We start from the raw sequence: 22071 nt of genomic DNA on the forward strand, positions 1-22071 counted from the left end.
AAAGAAAAATAAATATATAAATAAATATATATATTTACATGTATTATATATACCTACATATGTATGCATAGGCAGGTACAGTCTAGTAATATTTTAAACTAAACTAATGTGATATAAATTTGTATAGATTATGTGTTATATAAATATATGTGTACATCTATATGTGTTAACACACTTTTGTATCCTGGGAAATATGGTTGTCTGAAAAGCATCTGTGATTGTGATAGGCAGAATTCTAAGAGGATCTCCAAGATTTCTGGCCTCTGTATTACCCCCTCTTCTTGAGTTTGGGTGCAACTTCTGAACATGATGGGATGTCACAGCTGTGATTAGGTCATGTGATATGGCAAAAGTGAGATGATTTTGTGATGTAATTTATGTCAAATTAGTTGATTTTGAGTTCATCCAAAAGAAGAATATCCTGGGTGGGCCTGATACAATCTTGTTAACGTTCTTAAAAATGGGTCTGGGTGCTGGGAGTGGCGGCTCCTGCCTGTAATCCCAGCACTTTGGGAGGCCGAGGTGGGCAGATCACCCGAGGTCAGGAGTTCGAGACCAGCCTGACCAACATGGAGAAACCCCATCTCTACTAAAAATTAAAAAAAAAAAATTAGCCAGGCGTGGTGGTGCACGCCTGTAATCCCAGGTACTCAGGAGGCTGAGGCAGGAGAATTGCTTGAACCCGGGAGGCAGAGGTTGCGGTGAGCTGAGATTGCACAACTGCACTCTAGCCTGGGCAACAAGAGCGAAACTCCGTCTCAAAAAAAAAAAGTCTGGGCTTTTTCTGGCTTTGATGAGGTAAGGTGCTGTATTGTGAGAGGGTCTGTGAGATCACAAGGTCAGGAGCTGAGATCCAGTCCTGGCCAACATCCAGCAAGAGAGCAGGATCTCAGTCCAACAGCAGTATGGAATGGAACTTAATTCTGACAACCACTTAGGTTGGTGGAAAACTTCGAACTTTAGTAAGAAATGCAGCCCCACTGATATCTCATTTGCAGCCTGTGAGACCCTTAGCAGAGGACCCAGCTAAATTGTGCCTGGTCTCCTGATTCACAGAAATATTATGAAAAAGTATGATTTTAAGCAACTACATTTATGGTAACTTATTACACAGCAATAAAAAACAAATGTAATAATTTATTCAGAAGTTTTATATACCACTGATTCTAATAGAACCATACAGTCACTTTCTAGGATCTAGGCTTAGGTAGATATATTCCTGGGGCTCTTTCAATTCTGAAACTTTGGGCTCAGGAGGTAAGTTTCATAAACTCAAATGCATTCACAGTTGACATTATGACATGTAGTGTGAAGTGGTCCTACAGTAAGACAACGGGTCTACACTTGTACCATTGCTACCACCAAAGGCACACTTCCTGCCTAGTTACAGTATTTTAAAACAGTCTTCAGACCAAATGAAATGACCAGAAACATTCTATGATCACATAAGTTTTATGGCCTGGAGAGTGAGATTCTACTCTAGGATTACCCGTTTAGAAGAATAATTGAGAGATGACTCTTTATGTTCTATCTCTCTAAAATAAAATTTAAAACAATATAGTTTTTTGTGCCAAGCAGTTAGGAAATCTGATATACAAATATGTATCAAATGTATCCTGCATATGGTCACTGTCTAGTTATTGAGAATAAAGATTTGAATGGGTTCTATTCTTCTTTTTAATTTTTTTTTTTTATTTTTTGAGATGGAGTTTCGCTCTTGTCACCCAGGCTGGAGTACAATGGCGTGGTCTCGGCTCACTGCAACCTCTGCCTCCTGGGTTCAAGCTATTCTCCTGCCTCAGCCTCCTGAGGAGCTGGGATTACAGGCACTTGCCACCATGCCTGGATAATTTTTTATTTTTAATAGAGATGGGGTTTCACCATGTTGGCCATGAATAGACTCTATTCTAAAGAAACTCACAATATACTAGGTGATAGAGATATTTAAATAAATAAATAATGATTCAGAATAAATGAATGTATGAATTCAAATTCATACCTGTTGTAGAATCCTTTCTATTAGAGAGTAAGATGTTTTGTATTAGACATCAAAATAACTTTACATAAATAAAATAGGGCAATGAACCACGTTGTTTAAGGCTGAAATGCAAACAGTTACAAAATTTTTATAGGGAGACTGTAATTCTGAAAATCTGTTTACCATTGAAATATTGATCAAGTTATTATAAATGGAAAACAATTGACTAACATTCTAAAATTCATAGTTGATTAGCTGTGTTTCTTTCCATAATTTCAGGGTAGCATCCAAAGAGTGTTAGTGAAGAATGAAATGATTATATATCAATTGGAATCATGAAGACACTTTCCTTTGCTGAACTCAATTAGCTATTTTTTTCTATCTCCTAGCAACATTTTTATATTGTTTGAATTTATCCTAAATGAGCTAGTGTCTGTAATTTCTAGTATGCAAATGGTTTATTGAAGTTATTTTAATAGAATTAAATCATATTGCAGATAGCTAGCATTTTTGCCAGAATTCTCGCTGATTTTGAGAAAGGGCTGACTTATCATAGAGATGTTGTTATATAGAGAGTGAAAACAGATTTTAAAGAGTAGTTTGATCTGAAGTCTAAGAATTATTATAGCACTTCATTAATTTTCTAATGTTTAGTAAGTACTAAATTAATATGTGCACAGGATGCAGAGCTAGGCACAGTACATGGTAATAATGAATGATTTTCCTCTTTAGTCTCAAATAATTTCTTTTACAGATTCTTGTTCATATATGCACTGTATCCAAAAGACCCATTATGTTGATTATATTGTGAATCTATTATATATGTTACTTTTCCAAGAAGATACTGTTGCCTTAAAATGCAGAAGAACCATTATTTCATTTTTAAAATATAGTCAGACAATAAGATTCTCTATGAAATAAACAGCTTGTACATTTAAAACGTATACAATTATTTTGTATATGTGATTTTCCATTTCTTGGTTTCTTTATTTGGGGTAAATAGTAGAACTGCTTTGGAAGTTATTTTCTAGGCTTTATTGCTCAGATACATATTTTTTAGCACCCCCTTCTGTATGAAATGCTTTCTAAATGATTATAAAGAACTCCCAATATTTTACATTCCTTGAATGTAACTTCTCTTCCATTTCTGTGTTCCAGCTATTTCCAATAATGATTAAAAAAAAGTGAAAGAAGACACTACAAAATGAAGAGAAAGGCAGAGAAGGGTAAAAATAAATGCAGAAACCAAAAAGAGGTAAATGAAAAACAGTAGTTTAAAGGAGGCCAAGAACAAGTTATAGTAATATAGGAAAAGAAACAGGAAATTGAAGCATGCCATTTATACACACAATCATAGCACCCCAAGGATGCCTTATGTCTGTGTTCTGGGTTTTGCTTAATGAGGTAATATGAGTAGAAATTACTTTCTAACCATAGTCTAGACAGATATTCTTTAATAGTCTAAGTCCATGAGTTAGCCCTTGAATCAAATCTTTAAATTAGATTTATAAAAACTTGGGAGAGATGAGGAACAGAGTTGTTAGATAATTTAGATAAACACGAGCTTGGTTAAGGTATATGCATAAGTCTTTTACTAAGATAAATGTTATTCTTGAGCCAGAAACCCTATCACACTACTGCCTCTTGAGAGGACTTGAAGGTCATCCCAGTGTTTCTTTATTCCCTGCCACTAAACCCTCAGAATTTAGAGGCTGACAGTTGATGACTATTAAAGATCTGTGCCAAGAATTTAAGTACTGTTCATGACAATCCACTGAAGAACTGTTAAAAATTCAGATGCTTAGGCCCTATCTAAAACCAACTAAACCTCAGAATTTCTGAGGATGAATCTAGGGCATCGGCATTTTAAAAAGCTTCTCATGTAATTCTATTTTTCACCCATAATTGAGAATCAATTGCCCAAGGTGATCCCTGCCTCTCTACCTGCATTTCTTTAGTAACACCTATCTCTGAAAAGATCACAGCTCCTTTTTTTAGAAATTTTAATCTTAGAGAAGGCCCCTGATCAGAACACCTATCACATAGGTCTTTATAAATATATCAATTATTTGGGAAAAATTTTTCGAAAGAATCTTTTTCAATCAAGCTGTTGATGGTGACAATTGAAATTGTGAGAATTTTTTTGGCAAAAATGATGGTCAACAATGATGAATATTTGAGTAGACACACTGAAAAATTATGAGATATAGCATGAGCCATTTATGTTCTCAATTTGTTGTTGTAAATGTGTTAAAAGTTTTTCTTCTTCATTAGCAATTGCAGTTTAGCGGCTCAGGCTTCTATAGAAGAAGTATATAATTTATTAGAACATGTCAGATAATTCTTATTAGATTACCTTTTGAGAATGCTTTCAACAGGATCATTTCTGTCAGCATACAAATGTGCTGTAATTTCTCCCATCTTAAAACAAAGCAAAGCTTTTTCTTGATTCCACATCATTTATGTCTAGTAACCCTCTCATTACTGGGACCCCTCTAAAGCAAAACTTCTCTGAATTTTTTCTAACTCTTCCTCCTGTCTATTTTCTCCTGAACCAACTCACTCTCTCACAACGCTGCTGAAACCGTTCTTACAGAGGTCACCAATGATTTAGTGTTAAATCCAATGACCCTCTAACTGACACATCAACATTTTTAGAGAGAATTGTTCTGTATTTCCTCCTTGAAATATTTTCTTCACCTGGCTTCCAAGACTCAATTCACGCTTACACTTTCTCTCTTACCTCATTAATCACCTTTTCAGTTTCCTTGCTTGTCCCTTTTCTTCAACCTCTGAATGTTGATGTGCCCCAGGGCTCGGTACTAGGAGCCCTTCTATTTGCCCTGTACATTCACACCTTGGTGATTGCATCCAGTGTCCTGGTTTTAAAAAACTGTCTTCATTCTGGTGACACCCAAGTTTATCTTTCACACCTGAAGGTCTCCTCACTCAACGCCAACAAATAGCTGTGTAACAGTTATGACAAGCATAGTACATCCCAATCCAAACACTTGCTCTCCCCTCTACTCCTGAACCTAACTCTGCCTCAGTGCACTTTTTTCCCTTTAAATGGGAGTTTTATCCATTTAAATAGTGGATGCCCAGGTTACCCAGGTAAAAAGAAAAAAAAAAAAGCTTAGAGTCCTCCTTTATTTCTTCCTCTCACATCCCACAACCATTCTGTCGGCAAGTCATTTTTGCCTCTACATTCTAAATATACCCAGAATATGACTACTTATTACCACCTACGTTGCTGAAATCCTGGTACAAGCCACCATATTATCTTGCCCCAGTATCCTCCTAAGTGATTTTTGTCTCTGCCCTTGCTTTCTGTCTATTCTTAGCCAAGCAAGGAAAGTATTTCTTGAAATCATCGATGAAACCACATCTTTCCTTAACATTTCACTCAGAGTAAAAGCCAATATCTACTAAATGGCTCACAAGGCTCTCATCTCTTATTCTCCACACATTTTTACCCACCCCCATAAGTTCTCACTGGCTCCTTGCTCTTCCTAGTCATACCTCAAGCCTCAAGGCTTTCTGCTGCCTACTTCCTTTCCCTGTTTCACAAATATCTGCATGGTTTCAATCTTTGTTCAGTTTGCCTTTCCAGTGAAGCCAACCCTGGAAATGATAGTAAAAACTATAAACCTACTACTCTCCTCAATATTTCTTCCCCTCTCCTATGTTTTATTTCTCTCCACAGTAATCTCTGTTTTCTGGAAAACACACATCTTATGTAACTTATTGTCTATTCTCCTAAATTAGAATGTTAAGCTCCATAAAGACATGCATCTTAATTGTTTTATTAATGCTATATCCTTTGCACTTTGGATATCGCCTACCACTTATGAAATGATTAATAAAATATTTGCTAATGGAGTACATCATTTATGTAGCACCATCACTGGATCACTAGATCCATAACACAGAAATTTTTATTACTTAATTAATCAGAGACCTTACACTGATTTTTATATTAGAATTCTTAATCAAATGAAATAAGATTAAATTCCAAGAACACACAGGTTTTTTTTTCTTAGCATTGTCTGCGTGCTGTAATTTCATAGAGACTCCATGTTACCTTCATGCTGTGTTTGCAGTTACACAAAAGTGTTAAGAGTTTACACAGAAATATGCCAACTGTAGCTTTAAAAAGAGTGTGCAATGTCTTTTGAAATCCATAACTCTCATTTCCTGCTGTGCTTAATTTCAGGACCCAGAGCTATTATTAAATTTTAAAAAGTGTTTTTTCTTTTACCTGGAGATCATATTGTAACATATTTATTTATTTATTTTGTGTATGTGTGTGAAGAAAGTTCTAAAACCTTTTCGTCAAGTCATACTCTGGCGATTCTGTTTCCGAGAATTTTTTACCTTGATTCCTGAACTTACCATCAATATGGGAACTAATTAAAAATATTTTTGAGATGGTATTTCCATCAAGCTCCCCAAAGTGACTAGAAGTTCCTAGTACTGTATATTGAGGGTTTTTATGATTCAGACATGGATGATCTAGTTATAATTTGGCTTCTGGGGGCAGTAGATATACCTGGGAACAAGTTGGTCAGTGTTGATTTGCCAGGTGTAAGGAAAACTGTTTTGTTGTTGCTGTTATCAGCATGTTCCCTGATTAGTTAATGCGGTGAGGCTGTATTTAGGTCATAAGGATGGTTTCATGGAGACATTTTTACCTGACTGTGTAAACTTATGCCACTTATTATTGTGTTCATGGGAATAAGAGGTGGCAAGGTTGAAAGATGTCTTTCATTATAACTCCTGTTCCAGTTGCTCAAAACGTATCAAGAAACCATACGTTTCTTAAGAAACTTTGAATATTTATTTTGTCTATAATTAGTTTCTGAATGATGAATCTGAAAAATAATAGATTTGGTAATTTTTGTGAGTACTTTTTGTTCACAAATCACACACAAACAAATGTGTAAAGACTTGTAAATTTCCCAAATTTATCTACCAAGGGGAAAAAAGGAGGAGGTGACACTATGTTGCTATGTAGCACATGTTTACGTGTACTATAATCTGTACAAAAATTAATGACCTGCCTAGCTTCCACTTTTAGCTTTATGAAGTGAGAGAGCAGAGTTATGAAGGTAACATTTTGCTAGCCTCTTCTGAATTATCTATTTTTGTTGATTCTTTTAACTAATGCTATCTTCTTGATGTCCAAAGGTATCTTTCAGGTGCAATGACAGAGGGACTTAGTATAGCTTGATTGAGAGGGTTACCATGAAAATCCTAGCAATTTAACATATAATTCCACAGTGCTCAGTATTTTTAAATTATAATAAGGGATTATTTTGGGATTATTGGAACCTCACAGTAAGTAAGGTGTATTAGCTATGATGGCACACATAGCTTTGTGCAATTGCAAATTGTCAGAATGATCTTTGCTCATAATATTTACTAACCACAAGGAGTACATTTTAAAATCTCAATCTCAGACAAGGGGGTCCGCCAAAATAAAAATGTACTAATAGGGGCCATTACTCTTCAAATTTGAAGGCAAGTCTTGGGCGATGGAAGGAGACTATTGGCAGAGGCAAAAGAGAGTGTAGACTAGAGAAATTTCTGGTGAAAGTACAGGCACTTGAGAGCATATAATGTAAATTTGTCCACAGTTTGTGGATGCAGCAAGCACACTTAAAGTTCTTCAGACAGTGAAGACACAGTCATGTAATATGCAACTGAAGGACATAGTGTTCCTGGAGTGAAATGGACACTAAAATGTGCAAAAAGTTAGAAAAGAAAATTTTGTCTATTCTGCAGTTTTGTCCAGAATGTACTAGAAACGACAAGTATTGAGCAAATTTTCTAAACGGAAGTGGAAGCAATTGATGAGATGAGAATAGAATACTTAAAGATACATCAACGATTATCCAAAACTTTTTATATGCATAATAAAACATGTACAAGATTGATTCATTACCTGCCAAATTAAAACCCATGAGATTTAATAAAAATAAAATTAAAGATGCATGCTTATTGTTACATTAACTTCAGTTGGAGAATCATATTTTAGAGGAGATGTTTATTGTTAAATTAACTTCAGTTGGAGAATCATATTTTAGAGGAGTCAGCCATAAGATGGAGGCTCCATAAAACAAAAAATTTATAGCTCTGCATCGCAAGGTTCTTATTAAAGCCCTAAAGAGACAGAGGGAGCTTGATGCACTGTATTCCAAATGAATTATCTATAACATTGATTTAAACAATTTATCATCCTCAGAAAGAAAAAGCATGTCTTTTGGGTGCATCTTCAAATTATTTATATAAATACACATTTTAAGGGAATGTCAACATTGTTTGATTTTAGATGTATTTTCACTTTATAACATAAACTTGGCAATTCAAGTATTCTGAATTTCATTTTAATGACTCTAAAATTAATTTGATTTTCTTTATACTTTCTTGTATAACATGGATCAGTGTTTTTCCTTTTTAAAGACAAGATTTTCAGAATTTAATATTACCTAGGTCATAGTTTCTTTTATAACAGCAGAAAATCAGCACAATATTCAATTAAACTGAAGTCCAACACAAGAAAACTGCATTGTGATAGATTCTTCAGTTTCTAAACCAGTTAGCTTTGGCTCTTTATGTAAGGTACAATATGGTAGTCATAAAGTGTTTCCTTTATTTCAGAACACTCTGTTTTTCACTTCTACCTCTTAGAACTCGGGGGTCAACATCTACCCATCATCTCTCTCAATTTTTAAACCTGGATAATCATTTTAGAAATGGAATTTTAGTCCTTGGCACAATAGTCATCTCTGCATTTCTTCCCATTCTTGTATTTATGCATTTATCTCTTTTTTTTCTGATCCAAAATGCCTGAACTGAATTAATTTTTCCTTTTAAATTGTTGCTTCCTCTTTACTTTTAAATTTTTATTTGCCTTACTGTCCTCTCTGTTATTTAGGTACAAAACTGTGAAGTTACTTTGATTCCTGTTGTTTCCATGACCTTCCTCTCTAATTTGTGACCAAATTCATTAAGTATTATTAACTAAACCTCTGAAGGTCCTGTTACAACTCTCTCTGTCTCTAATCTCATTGGCTTTGCCCCTAGTTTGAGTTCCATGTCTTTTCATCAAGCCTATTGTAATAGTTTCTAAATTGATCTCTTGTATTTATTTTTTCCTCATCTCCAATTCTTTTTATATCACAGGTTTGCCATAGCAGTAATTACTTAAGTATTTCAGTTATTCTCTATATTTTTAAGAAGATGGCATTTATTAATTGAGGTATCAGGTAGCTATGTATTTCTCCTAGAACCTATACAAATTTCTCAACACTGATTACTTCTCAGCTCTTAATCTTCTTCACCTAAAATGTGAAACTTCCAAGCACAACTTTCATTCATCTTTAATTAATTTAGTAAAAATGTATTTTTTTCTGTATTGCTAAATACAAAGATGTAGTCTAGATGAACAGAATATATAGTTGGATACTTTTTTGCCCCCAAGAAGCTTATAGCATTCCAGAGAGATTAAATGTATGCTTAAGTACCTCTAAAAAATAAAAAATACTATGAATAGATTTCAAAGAAAATTTTATTACATTCAGTTTATCTATTTAACAAATATTTATTGAATGCCTACCCTGTGCCTGTCACAGGGTTAGGGTTAGGGTGACTATCACTACTCTGGATGTTGAGGATGTAACAGCAAGCAAGGCAAAGATCTTACCCCAATGGAGCTAATATTTAAAAAGAGTTAAAAATAATACACAGATTAATAAATAAATTCATATATAGTATTTTGGAAGATGGACATAAATCATATGGAGTCAAATAAACTAGAATAAAGGAACAAAAAGTAACAATATAGTCAGGAAGGTCTTCTGGGAAGTGCTGTAAAGAAAGTGCTCTCAGAAGATAGGACTGTGTGACAGAGACCTAATGAAATGAGATAGCCAGCCACAGGAGGATATTAAGGAAGAGCATTCCAGGAAAAAGAGCAACAGTTGAAAGGGCCAAAGGGACAGTGAGCCTGGATACCCAAAGGAAATGAAGAAGGCACATCCACAGGGAGATAAATGGATTGGAGGGTGGGTGTTAGAAGTCAAATTTGGAAGGCAGGCCCAAAAATAAAGCATATGTGACCTTATAGGCTGCTATGAGGGACTTGGGATTGGATGGCTTTTTAAAATATTGTATATATTTAAGGTATACAACAGGATTTTTTAGATATACATAGATAGTGAAATGTTTACTACAATCAAGGAAGTGAACATATCTATAAACTCACATAGTTTAATTTTGAAAGAATTATTCCAGGTGCTCTATGGAAAAATTTCAAAAGGAAGTGGAATCCAGATTATCTGTGAGAAGGCTCTTGCTGAGATCTAGCCTACAGAAAATAGTTGCTTAGGCTCAGGTGATGGTTGAAAGATGAGAAATGTTCCATCCAATTCACAACTGCATTTGTAAGACAGAGCTGATGACACTTGCTCAGAGTATATTGGATATGTGGTGTGATGGAAATAGAAGAATCAAAAATAATGCCTGATTTTCCTGTCTTTTCAAAAAGAAGAATGAGAGAACGTCACTTGGGAGAAAAATAGTGAAAGTTCTGTTTTGCTCATGTTAAATTTGAGATTTCTGTTAATATCCAAGTGTAGATGTAATATAGAGAGTTGACTATATCAGAGGAGAGGTCAGTGTTGGACAAAATGGAGCTAACCAATTATAGATGACATAGAAACTTTTGAGACTAGATGAGATCACTTAGAAATGAAGGTAAGAATTGGAAGAGAAGAGGCTCAAACACCAAGACCAGGAGACACTGACACGTTGACATATGGATAAGGAACATCAAAAAAAGTACTGAGATGGCACTCATAGATCTGGGATCAGAGAAAGCTTTATGTAAAGGATGTCATTTGAACCATGACTAAAGTATGGGCAGAATTTTCACAGTAATGCTGGCAGGAAGAAGTTGAGACAGCAAGGAGCTGCACCAGCAAAATAACATGGGCAGCAGTGTGGCATTTGACAAATCATTTAACCACCAGCCAAATTGGAGTAACAATTCTCTAAAAAAGCTCAATACATTTTTTATTATCATTCCTTTGTTTGGCATTATGCATCATGATACGTTTTTTTTTCCTAATGTTTTATTCCTTTTCTATTCAAAGTATTATGGTGGAAGTGGATTAAAGCCTAGAAACTATGTTATATCATTACAGTGGACGCAAGCTGCTATTTATTACCACTGACTTTTCACTTTCTGGAGAGGGTTCTTTGCATAGCCATGAAGTGACAGATGGCAATGGTGTACCAATTATAATTAAATAACAAGTGTATCTATAGAATGGAACTCAATATAAATTCATCAAGGAGCCCTTGATATTATCATAGAGGAACTTCCACAATTTTCTATGCTTTTTATCTTCCAAATTTATAATAAACATACATTTCTCTTGGGATTCTACATAAATTAAGCATTATTCATGCCTGCAAAGTGTTTACCCTCTGGTACAAGGAATATGTTAAGCACATATGTTAGTTGTTACACAAAGCTGACTATGCTCTTAGTATTTTTACCTCTAGCTACTGATTTAATTTTCTAGTAGTCTAAAAGATTTTAGTTGCTGACATCCTCTTGCCTTAAACAGGCTTACACAGGCAAACACAGGCTCAGACCAAAGTGTCAGTATCCTCAGTTAGATTCTGTTTTCATTTCTCTGTCTAGTACTGCTATTTCCCACTGAGTGTTGGTGAACACCTACACCTTCTTGTCTTATTTATTTGTTTGTTTACTTGTTTATTTCATTTTTTGAGATAGGGTCTCGTGCTGTCACTCAGGCTGGAGTGCAGTGGCACCATCTCAGCTTACTGCAATCTCCACCTCCCGGGCTCAAGGGATTCTCCTGCTTCAGCCTCCAGAGGAGCTGGGACTACAGGAGCACAGCGCCACACCTGGCTAGTTTTTGTATTTTTTGTAGAGACAGGGTTTTGCTATGTTGCCCAGACTGGTCTCAAACTCCTGAATTCAGGTGATCTTCCAGCCTTGGCCTCCCAAAGTGCTGGAATTACAGGCATGATAAACCATGCCTGGCCCACCTACACCATTTTAACACTAATTCTATCTCTAGCACACCTTTTTTCCCTAGTGAGTATGGCTCTTTACACACTGCAAATTGCTGGCCAGATATCTGCTCTTCATATACTAATGGCCTGGAAACATTAAACTACCATTGTAACATCAAGTATATACCCTCATTCTGTCTTGTTTTGACCACACTTGGAATTTCCCAAAACAGCTGTTGTCAATGGGTCTAAGTCTACACAGATGTCACTTACTTTATTACCATGTGTTAATGTAGCTACTGTCCCTCAGGAACAGCCCTGCTGCTGGGTTGGTTTTCCTTTACCTGTCCTGGTCCTGGGTCTTCTTCCTTCTCTTTTTATTGTTGATTGTGCTGAGGCCCCAGGATACCTTAATCAAAGCTCATCAAAACTTTGGCAATGACTATCAAAAAAGAAGTACAAAAGTGCTTAAGTAAGTGGGGACTACCTGCGCTGAGGTCGTTAATGAAAATTTGGTGTGTTGTCTCTCTGAGTCCCGGAACATGGAGGGCATGAGGAGTGGAGTCATGCCTACTGTTCCTGACTCAGGAAAAGGGAAGCTTTGGATTATGGGGAAGAGGGGTAAAGTCTTGTGGTGATGGAAGTACTACTTTAGATTCTCCCTTTTGTTTTCAAGTGAGATATACCTCTTCTGAGTGTGCTGTGAAACCTCACACTGTTCTTTGTTATACAGGGTCCACCAGGAATCAGCCAGAAATAGAGAGTGGTGCCACATGATGTTAGTTCACCATCTGCTTGTTTCCTTCCTTCTTTCATGCCAAGAAAGAAGCCACGAAAATGGCTTATGTCAATCGCTTATGCTAGTTCACTTGATTGTACTCAATTTGAATTGGATATAAATATAATAGCAGTAAGTGTAATCTAATTCCAGCATCTAATTACTTGCAGCAATATTGTGCTTTTACCACACTGTCCCAACATGTACACGTAACACTCTATTTTCAGCTGATCTCAATGCCATCAGTTGGATGCTCAAGCTTTTCAGTGTTGCCTGAGGCTCTGCTTCCCACTTCTTACTCCTGCTATACCTGTTCTTGCATTTCACTGTTATCATAAAATTTGTGGAATGTGATGTCATTATTCCCACTCACTTCCCCCATTCTTCAAGAGTTCTTCTCCCCACCCTTTCTTACTTATTGGTTTTCCAAACAGATTTTTTTTACTTAACCCTTTGATGACGTCTGGAGGAAGCTCATGTTCTTTCTTCTTTCTTTTGTTATTGTCATTTCCCTGGGATCCCGTCTCCACAGGCAAAGCTCATCACATTCTCTAACATAAGGCACTGATGGAGAATGTAGCACTGGAACTTGGAACTCCAAAGTTAGATAAGATTTCTGCAAATGGAGTTTAAAATGAAGACATTCTGGATGAAAGAAGTGGCAGAAGTACTGTATTTGCTAGCAAAGCAGTCTCTTACTAAGAGGCACATTTTTTATTGTGGTAAAAACCACATAAACCAAAGATACCTTATTGAAAAAGTTTTAAGTGTACAGTATTGTTAAGTATAAGCCACAATGTTATACACTAGATATCTAGAACTTTTCATCTTGTATGACTGGATCTCTATATCTATATGCATTGAACAGTACCCCATTTCTGCTTCTCCCAAGTCCCTGGCAACCACCATTTTACTTTCTGTTTCTATGAGTTTGACTACTTTAGATACCTCATGTTAATGGAATCATGCAGTATTTGTCTTTCTGTGACTGGCTTATTTGACTTAATGTAATGTCCTTAAGGTTCACACATGTAGCATATGATAGGATTACCTTTGTATAGCTGAATAATATTCCCTTTTATGTATGCATAACATTTTCTTTATCCATTAATGGACGTTTAGGTTACTCTGGACAAGAGCTACTCTACCTAAATCTTACTCAAAATTATTGCATATGAAATTGTCATTTTTATAGGTCAAAGCATTCAAATATCCAGTAATGTAATATGATTCAATATATTATATTTATAGCAACTCAAATGACGAAACATTAGTATGAACTTTAAAGTGCAAACCTAAAGCCCATTGTTCTCTGGCAAAGTTGATGTTGCTTCCTCATTAGTCAACAATCTTTTAGCGAGCAAAGGCAGTAGTTCCCAAACTTTACTGCACTTTAGATTTATCAAAGGGGATTTATAAAACCAATGCCAAGGTTGGCACCCCAGAAAAAGTAAATCAGAATGCCAGGAAATGGGTATTTTTTAGTATTCCAAGCTAATCCCAAAATGCATTAGTGTTTGCAAACCATGTGACAAGGGAGTTTCTTTCTATAAGGCATTCTTTATATTCTATTAATGAATGTAGGATGAATAGTCATCTCATGTCATCAAATAGGATTATCTTATTATAAATTACATTATTCTTTCTTTGAATTCACTGTTCTAGAAGGTGTATAGCTAGACATTTATTCACTTATTGTCAGAGAGGATGTAGTCAGAAGACATGCTCACATATTTGGCTCTGGGTCATCTTTTCCTGCCCATGTAGCCCCTCACTTTTGTCCTGGGAAACAAGAACAACTGTAATAATAATAGGTAATATGTTTTCAGTCCATGCTATATAATGCGCCCAAATTAACCATTTAATATTCACAAATACTATGACAGATATGATTATTGTACTCATTTTACAGATAAGAAGACTGGTCAAAGAGGCAAGGGGCAGTTAAGGTGCCGAAGCAATGATTATGACATGGCAATCTGGCCTTAAAGCATCAGCTGGTAACCACTATACTGTCCTGTCTTTACATCAAATGAAGATTTCTCCTCCTTCTCTTTTTCCCTCCTCCTCCTTCTCCTTTTCTTCCTCCACTTCATCCTCCTCCTACTTTTTGGTCTTCACCTAGCACAACATAAGATCTGCAACTGATGTCAACATCATATAACCTTGTAAGTTTCCAAATCCAACCTTCTAATTACCTCTCATTGCCATACATCATGACATGAATTCCCCTAATCCAACAGATCATAGTATTCATATTTGTCTTTTATAAATTTATTACACTTTTGCATTATTACATCATCATTTTAAGAAGCATTCAACATAGCATTTAAGGATTCTGGAAGCATGTTAGAACAAGGTCCTAGTACTTTTCCTTACTTCATTTGACCATTTGTGTTGACACAGTGGCTTCAAATCACAAGCCACAGGGCTCCTACAATTACGACTTATCCACAGTAAATTGTTTCTTACAGTACAGTTCATTCTTCATCTTCTTATTTATGCTTCGACAGTCTGGACTCATTTTCTTTTGTTTTTTTTTTTTTAATTATACTTAAGGTTCTAGGGTACAAAGGACATGAAATCATCCTGTTTTATGGCTGCATAGTATTCTATGGTGTATATGTGCCACATTTTCTTAATCCAGTCTATCATTGATGGACATTTGGGTTGGTTCCAAGTCTTTGCTATTGTGAATAGTGCCGCTAACCTATTAGGTCCTTTTAGTGCAGAGCTGAGTTCAATTCCTAGATATCTTTTCTGTCTCGTTGATCTGTCTAATGTTGACAGTGGGGTGTTAAAGTCTCCCATTATTATTGTGTGGGAATCTAAGTCTCTTTGTAGCTCTCTAAGGACTTGCTTTATGAATCTGGGTGCTCCTGTATTGGCTGCATATATATTTAGGATAGTTAGCTCTTCTTGTTGAATTGATCCCTTTACCATTATGCGATGGCCTTCTTTGTCTCTTCTGATCTTTGTTGGTTTAAAGTCTGTTTTATTAGAGACTAGGATTGCAACCCCTGCCATTTTTGGTTTTCCATTTGCTTCATAGATCTTCCTCCATCCCTTTATTTTGAACCTATGTGTGTCTCTGCACGTGAGATGGGTCTCCTGAATATAGCACACTGATGGGTCTTGACTCTTTATCCAATTTGCCAGTCTGTGTCTTTTAATTGGAGCATTTAGCCCATTTACATTTACGGTTAATATTGATATGTGTGAATTTGATCCTGTCATTATGATGTTAGCTGGTTATTTTGCTCGTTAGTTGATTCAGTTTCTTCCTAGCATCAATGGTCTTTACAATTTGGCAAGTTTTTGCAGTGGCTGGTACTGGTTGTTCCTTTCCTTGTTTAGTGCTTCCTTCAGGAGCTCTTTTAGGGCAGGCCTGGTGGTGACAAAATCTCTCAGCATTTACTTATCTGTAAAGGATTTTATTTCTCCTTCATTTATGAAGCTTAGTTTGGCAGGATATGAAATTCTGGGTTGAAAATTCTTTTCTTTAAGAATGTTGAACATTGGTCCCCACTGTCTGCTGGCTTGTAGAGTTTCTGCCGAGAGATCAGCTGTTAGTCTGATGGGCTTCCCTTTGTGGGCAACCTGACCTTTCTCTCTGGCTGCCCTTAACATTTTTTCCTTCATTTCAACTTTGGTGAATCTGACAATTATGTGTCTTGGAGTTGCTCTTCTCGAGGAGTATCTTTGTGGTGTTCTCTGTATTTCCTGAATCCGAATGTTGGCCTGCCTTGCTAGATTGGGGAAGTTCTCCTGGATAATATCCTGCAGAATGTTTTCCAACTTGGTTCCATTCTCCCTGTCACTTTCAGGTACATCAATCAGACATAGATTTGGTCTTTTCACATAGTCACACATTTCTTGGAAGCTTTGTTCATTTCTTTTTACTCTTTTTTCTCTAAACTTCTCTTCTCGCTTCTTTTCATTCATTTGATCTTCAATCACTGATACCCTTTCTTCCAGTTGATCGAATCCACTACTGAAGCTTGTGTATGTGTCACATAGTTCTCGTGCCATGGTTTTCAGCTCCATCAGGTCATTTAAGGACTTCTCTACACTGGTTATTCTAGTTAGCCATTCGTCTAATCTTTTTTCAAGGTTTTTAGCTTCTTTTCGATGGGTTCGAACTTCCTCCTTTAGCTCGGAGAAGTTTGATCTTCTGAAGCCTTCTTCTCTCAACTCATCAAAGTCATTCTCCATCCAGCTTTGTTCTGTTGCTGGCAAGGAGTTGCGTTCCTTTGGAGGGGGAGAGGAGCTCTGATTTTTAGAATTTTCAGTTTTTCTGCTCTGTTTTTTCCCCATCTTTGTGGTTTTATCTACTTTTGGTCTTTGATGATGGTGACGTACAGATGGGGTTTTGATGTGGTTGTCATTTCTGTTTGTTAGTTTTCCTTCTAACAGTCAATACCCTCAGCTGCAGGTCTGTTGGAGTTTGCTGGAGGTCCACTCCAGAACCTGTTTGCCTGGGTATCAGCAGCGGAGGCTGCAGAACAGCGAATATTGCTGAACAGCAAATGTTGCTGCCTGATTGTTCCTCTGGAAGCTTCATCTCAGAGGGGTACCCAGCCATGTGAGGTGTCCATCTGCCTCTACTGGGGGGTGCCTCCCAGTTAGGCTACTCGGGGTTCAGGGACCCACTTGAGGAGGCAGTCTGTTCATTCTCAGATCTCAGACTCCATGCTGGGAGAACCACTACTCTCTTCAAAGCTGTCTGACAGGGACATTTAAGTCTGCAGAGATTTCTGCCACCTTTTGTTTGGCTATGCCCTGCCCCCAGAGGTGGAGTCTACAGAGGCAGGCAGGCCTCCTTGAGCTGCGGTGTTCTCCACCCAATTCGAAACCTCCAGACCGCTTTGTTTACCTACTCAAGTCTCAGCAATGGCAGGCACCCTCCCCCAGCCTCGCTGCTGCCTTGCAGTTCGATCTCAGACTCCTGTGCTAGCAATGAGCGAGGCTCCGTGGGTGTGAGACCCTCTGAGCCAGGCACGGGATATAATCTCCTGGTGTGCCATTTGCTAAGACCATTGGAAAAGCGCAGTATTAGGGTGGCAGTGACCTGATTTTCCAGGTGCCATCTGTCACAACTTCCCTTGGCTAGGAAAGGAAATTCCTTGACCCCTTGTGCTTCCCGGCTGAGGCAATGCCTCGCCCTGCTTCAGCTCACGCTCGGTGGGCTGTACCCACTGTCCTGCCCCCTCTGTCCGAAAAGCCCCAGTGAGATGAATCCGGTACCTCAGTTGGAAATGCAGAAATCACCCGTTTTCTGCATCGCTCACGCTGGGAGCTGTCGACTGGAGCTCTTCCTATTTGGCCATCTTGGAACCGCCCCATCTTTTTCATATTCTTACAAAAACACACGTCTTCCAAACTTTATTCTACATGTCAGCACAAAAGAGGTGAAACACCAGACTGCAAAGCAGTAAGACAAGACATTTATTGGGATTTTAGGAATTGCAATTTGGGAGACACAGATTTGGCCAAAGGTCAAATTGAGTTCCAAACAGAGGGGAGGGTGTAGGGATTTATGAAAGAATGCCGAGGATGTTTACATAAGTTATTTTGAAAGAATTATTGTTAATGGAGGTGGCTGTCTTAGTACATGAGTCCACAGTTCACTGGTTGTCACTGTTCAGGAGTTGTAGCACTGGTGAAATTCAGCTGTTTTCCAGGATATTGTGGTCACTGCCGTTTGGCTAAGTTTGAAAGGTTCAAGGCAAGTTCCTATTTTTCTCAGGTTTTTTTTTTTTGGTTGCAGGTTGATATGATTTGGCTCTGTGTCCCACCAAAATCTCATTTTGTAGCTCCCGTAATTCCCATGTGTTGTGGGAGGGATCTGGTGGGAGATGATTGTATCATGAGGATTGGTCTTTCCCATGCTGTTCTCATGATAGTGAATGGGTCTCATGAGATGTGATGGTTTAAAAATGGGAGTTTCTCTGCGCAAGCTCTTTTGTTTTTTTGCCTGCCACCATCCATGTAAGATGTTACTTGCTCCTCCTTGCCTTCTGCCATGATTGTGAGACTTCCCCAGCCACACGGCACTGTGAGTCCAATTAAACCTCTTTCTTTCATAAATTGCCCAGTCTTGGGTATGTCTTTATCAGTAGCATGGAAATGGACTAATACACAAGTTGTGCAAGTAGTTCTTTTTTCACGTGGCTTTCTGACTTCATTTTAGAGCTGTGAACCAAAGTGATGTCATTTTGTATATCACATCTCATGTACAAAACACTATTTGGCAAGACTGTAAAGAAGGTTCCATGAAAAAGAGAACTCCATGGCTGTGGTTGGCCTCCCTAAAACGGCCACCTCTTTATCTCCCAGAATCTGTGAATATGTTCTTACATGACTATAGGGACTTTTCACATGTGATTAAAAGATGGGTAAGATTATTGCAGAATATTTTTGTGGGCCCAGTGCAATTTACTAGGGTCCTTATAAGAGAGAAACAAAAGGATCTGGGTAAGAGGTATAACAATGGAAGTAGAGGGACAGGAAAGAGATTGGAAGATCCTGCTGGCTTGAAGATGGAGGATGAAGTCATGACTCAAGAAATGCAGAAAGCCTGTGGAAGATAGAAAAGGCTTCTAGATTCTTCCCTAGAACCTCCAGAGGGAATGTGGCCCTGACATGAAAAGAGTCCTCTTTTTCATGGAACCTTCTTTACGATCTTGCCAAATAGTGTTTTGTACATAAGGCGACCCTTTTCAGACTTTGGAACTGTAAAAGAACAAATCTATTGCTTCAAGCCACTAAGTCTAAAGTAATTTGTTATAGCAGCAATAGGGAACTAATGCACTGGCCAAATAAATTTCAGAAATACTACATGCTTTCTTATCTTTCAGAAAATGTACAGTATATATTAGCATAAAAATAGTAATGCTTAATACTAAAACATTTAATAGAATTGCAGTAACTTTCCCCTCGGAAAGGAGCTTTCATGGACAGAGAGCTTTGGTTGTGAATGACCTTAATTACTTGGCTATATTTTTGTTTATAGCCTGCTCCACACTCAATGAATCCAAGGTATTGTAAATTAGAAGACTGAGTTATGAACAGTATCTTGACCATTGTTCTGGAAAGATACAGACTTACTTCATGACTCCTTTATTCAGTTGATGCATTTTAGTTACTGTATTTTCTCTGTGTTTTCTGCTCATGCAAAATGGTAGCCCTGTAGATAATAGGTTTATGCTTGTATTAATAATTGTTTGGAATGGCTGCTTGTTTACAGATTAATGTTTTTTGCTAACAAGCTTGAGTAATGTTTCATTTTATGACAGCAGGAGTTTAAAATAATAATGCATCTTTTAAAAGATCACTATGTTCTGAGAAATATTTTATGATGAACTCTATATTTTAGGATGAAACATGTTCTGATTCATCAATTATTAGAAACTTTGAGATTGTTTTTTCAGTGCATTATCAATGTAGTTTAGAATAACTGGCTTTTTTTCTTTTTGCATGGGTTTGGCACACGTTGATTAGAGGGAAAACCAACATAAAGGTCAAGTGACTTTTAATTTAATTAATTAATTGATTTTTTTTAAGTGATGGGGATCCACTCAAGTGATCCTCCCACCTGAGCCTCTTGAGTGTCTGGTTCTACCCAAATTCAGTGACACAAACCTGTCAGGTGGCTTTTTAAAATGTTTTTTGGAATAAATTTCTGGGTAGATAAGTATACATACCAGAAATTTAAGTGTATATTACCATAATAATGTCAATAATTAATACCAAAACATCTAATAGAATTGCAATAATTTTCCCCTAGGAAAGCTGCTTTTGAGGACAGAGAGCTTTGGTTTAAATGAACTTAATTACTTGTAAAATTACAAGTATAGTAAAATGACTTTTCTATAGTCATTTTAGGGACAGTATAGTACACAGTGCTATATAGCAGAATAGTACAATAAATAGCATCTTTACTTACATTTGCAGTAAAATTTTTGAAATCTCTAAAATCATGCTATGCTATTTTAGCAAAAGCAAAAAAAGTAAAAATATAGAAAAATATAACACAAAAATAAAATCTACCAATAATTAAATAAGGACAGTATAGTATACTGTACTGTCCCTAAAATATATAGTAAAATGACTCACATAGTACAATAGGTTTTGAGATATTAAAATGCATTTTTCCTAATTTGTTGTTGGTTTCCCCTAAGGGAGATACTAGAATTACATTTGTTTCTCTGGCATTCCAAATATGTCTCGCATTGAAGTATCACATTATAGAACTGGAGATAGCACAAAAATAAAGGAGACTTCAATAATCTAGAACAAGTAAGTGCCTATCCTATTTATTTTTAAAAATATTAAATTTCTAATTTAAGCCAGGCATGCAACTAAGTGCTTCCTAGAAATAAATTTTGTCCCTGCTTTCAGTGTGCTTACAATACAATTTTTCAAAATTTCCATTTTTTCCATCTCCTTGACTTACATATAAAACTCAGAGATTTGTGTTAATAAATTTTCACTATTAAAAATGGTGGCTTAGTACACTGTGGAGTTTTTAGTCTTAAAGGGCTTCGGGTGCCCAGGATGATTCTCTTGATCCAGGTCAATGTTCTAACAGTGATATTAAGTGTGCATTTTGAGATGGATCACCTGACTTTCTCATGTGAAAAACCGAGATAGTAACTACTATCTGTCTGAGAATCTCATGGAAGTGTGATGACCAAGAGAGATGTAATTTATGATAAGCCTTGACTACTGCAACTAGTTGTCTCAGGGAATGGCTTGACTGATGGAAGCACCAATTTATCAATAGCAGTAATTCTCTAAGTGTGGTCATTGGACCAGCAATGTCCATATGTCCTAGAACGTTGTTAGAAATGCAAATTATCTACCCTTAACCAAGACTTGCTGAATTAGAACCGCTAGGCTTTAATGAGCCCTCCAGGTGATTCTGATACAAGATGAAGTATGATAAGCACAGCTCTAATAGATTGCTAAATGTACTAGTCTCTGCTCTGAGCTCAGAAAATGCTCTGTTAATGATTTTCAACCCAGAAATCTTCAACAGGAGTCTTCATCTTCAAAAGTATCTATGGAGACATTGTCACATGCCAAGAAGTCTACATTTTCATTTTTGATGCTCAAGTTATTTTCTAGCTGTTTTTAGCACTTAGTTGAGAAAAAGTCCTTATTTAATTATTGGTAGATTTTATTTTTGTGTTATATTTTTCTACATTTTTACTTTTTTTGCTTTTGCAAAAATAGCATAGCATGATTTTAGAGATTT

At 36.7% G+C, this 22071-nt stretch overlaps 1 long non-coding RNA gene across 1 annotated transcript in view; it reads left to right on the forward strand.

Annotated features, from left to right (window-relative positions):
• The first annotated feature begins 825 nt into the window (after positions 1-825).
• LOC129039377 (uncharacterized) overlaps positions 826-22071 on the forward strand; it is a 30783-nt gene continuing 9537 nt past the window's right edge. Inside the window, exons 1-2 of the long non-coding RNA XR_008503316.2 lie at positions 826-938; positions 3137-3233. This is a non-coding gene — a long non-coding RNA (uncharacterized LOC129039377). The remainder of the gene's footprint in view (positions 939-3136; positions 3234-22071) is intronic.

This window comes from Pongo pygmaeus, chromosome 5 (genome assembly GCF_028885625.2).
Source record: "Pongo pygmaeus isolate AG05252 chromosome 5, NHGRI_mPonPyg2-v2.0_pri, whole genome shotgun sequence".
Classification (NCBI taxonomy): Eukaryota; Metazoa; Chordata; class Mammalia; order Primates; family Hominidae; genus Pongo; species Pongo pygmaeus.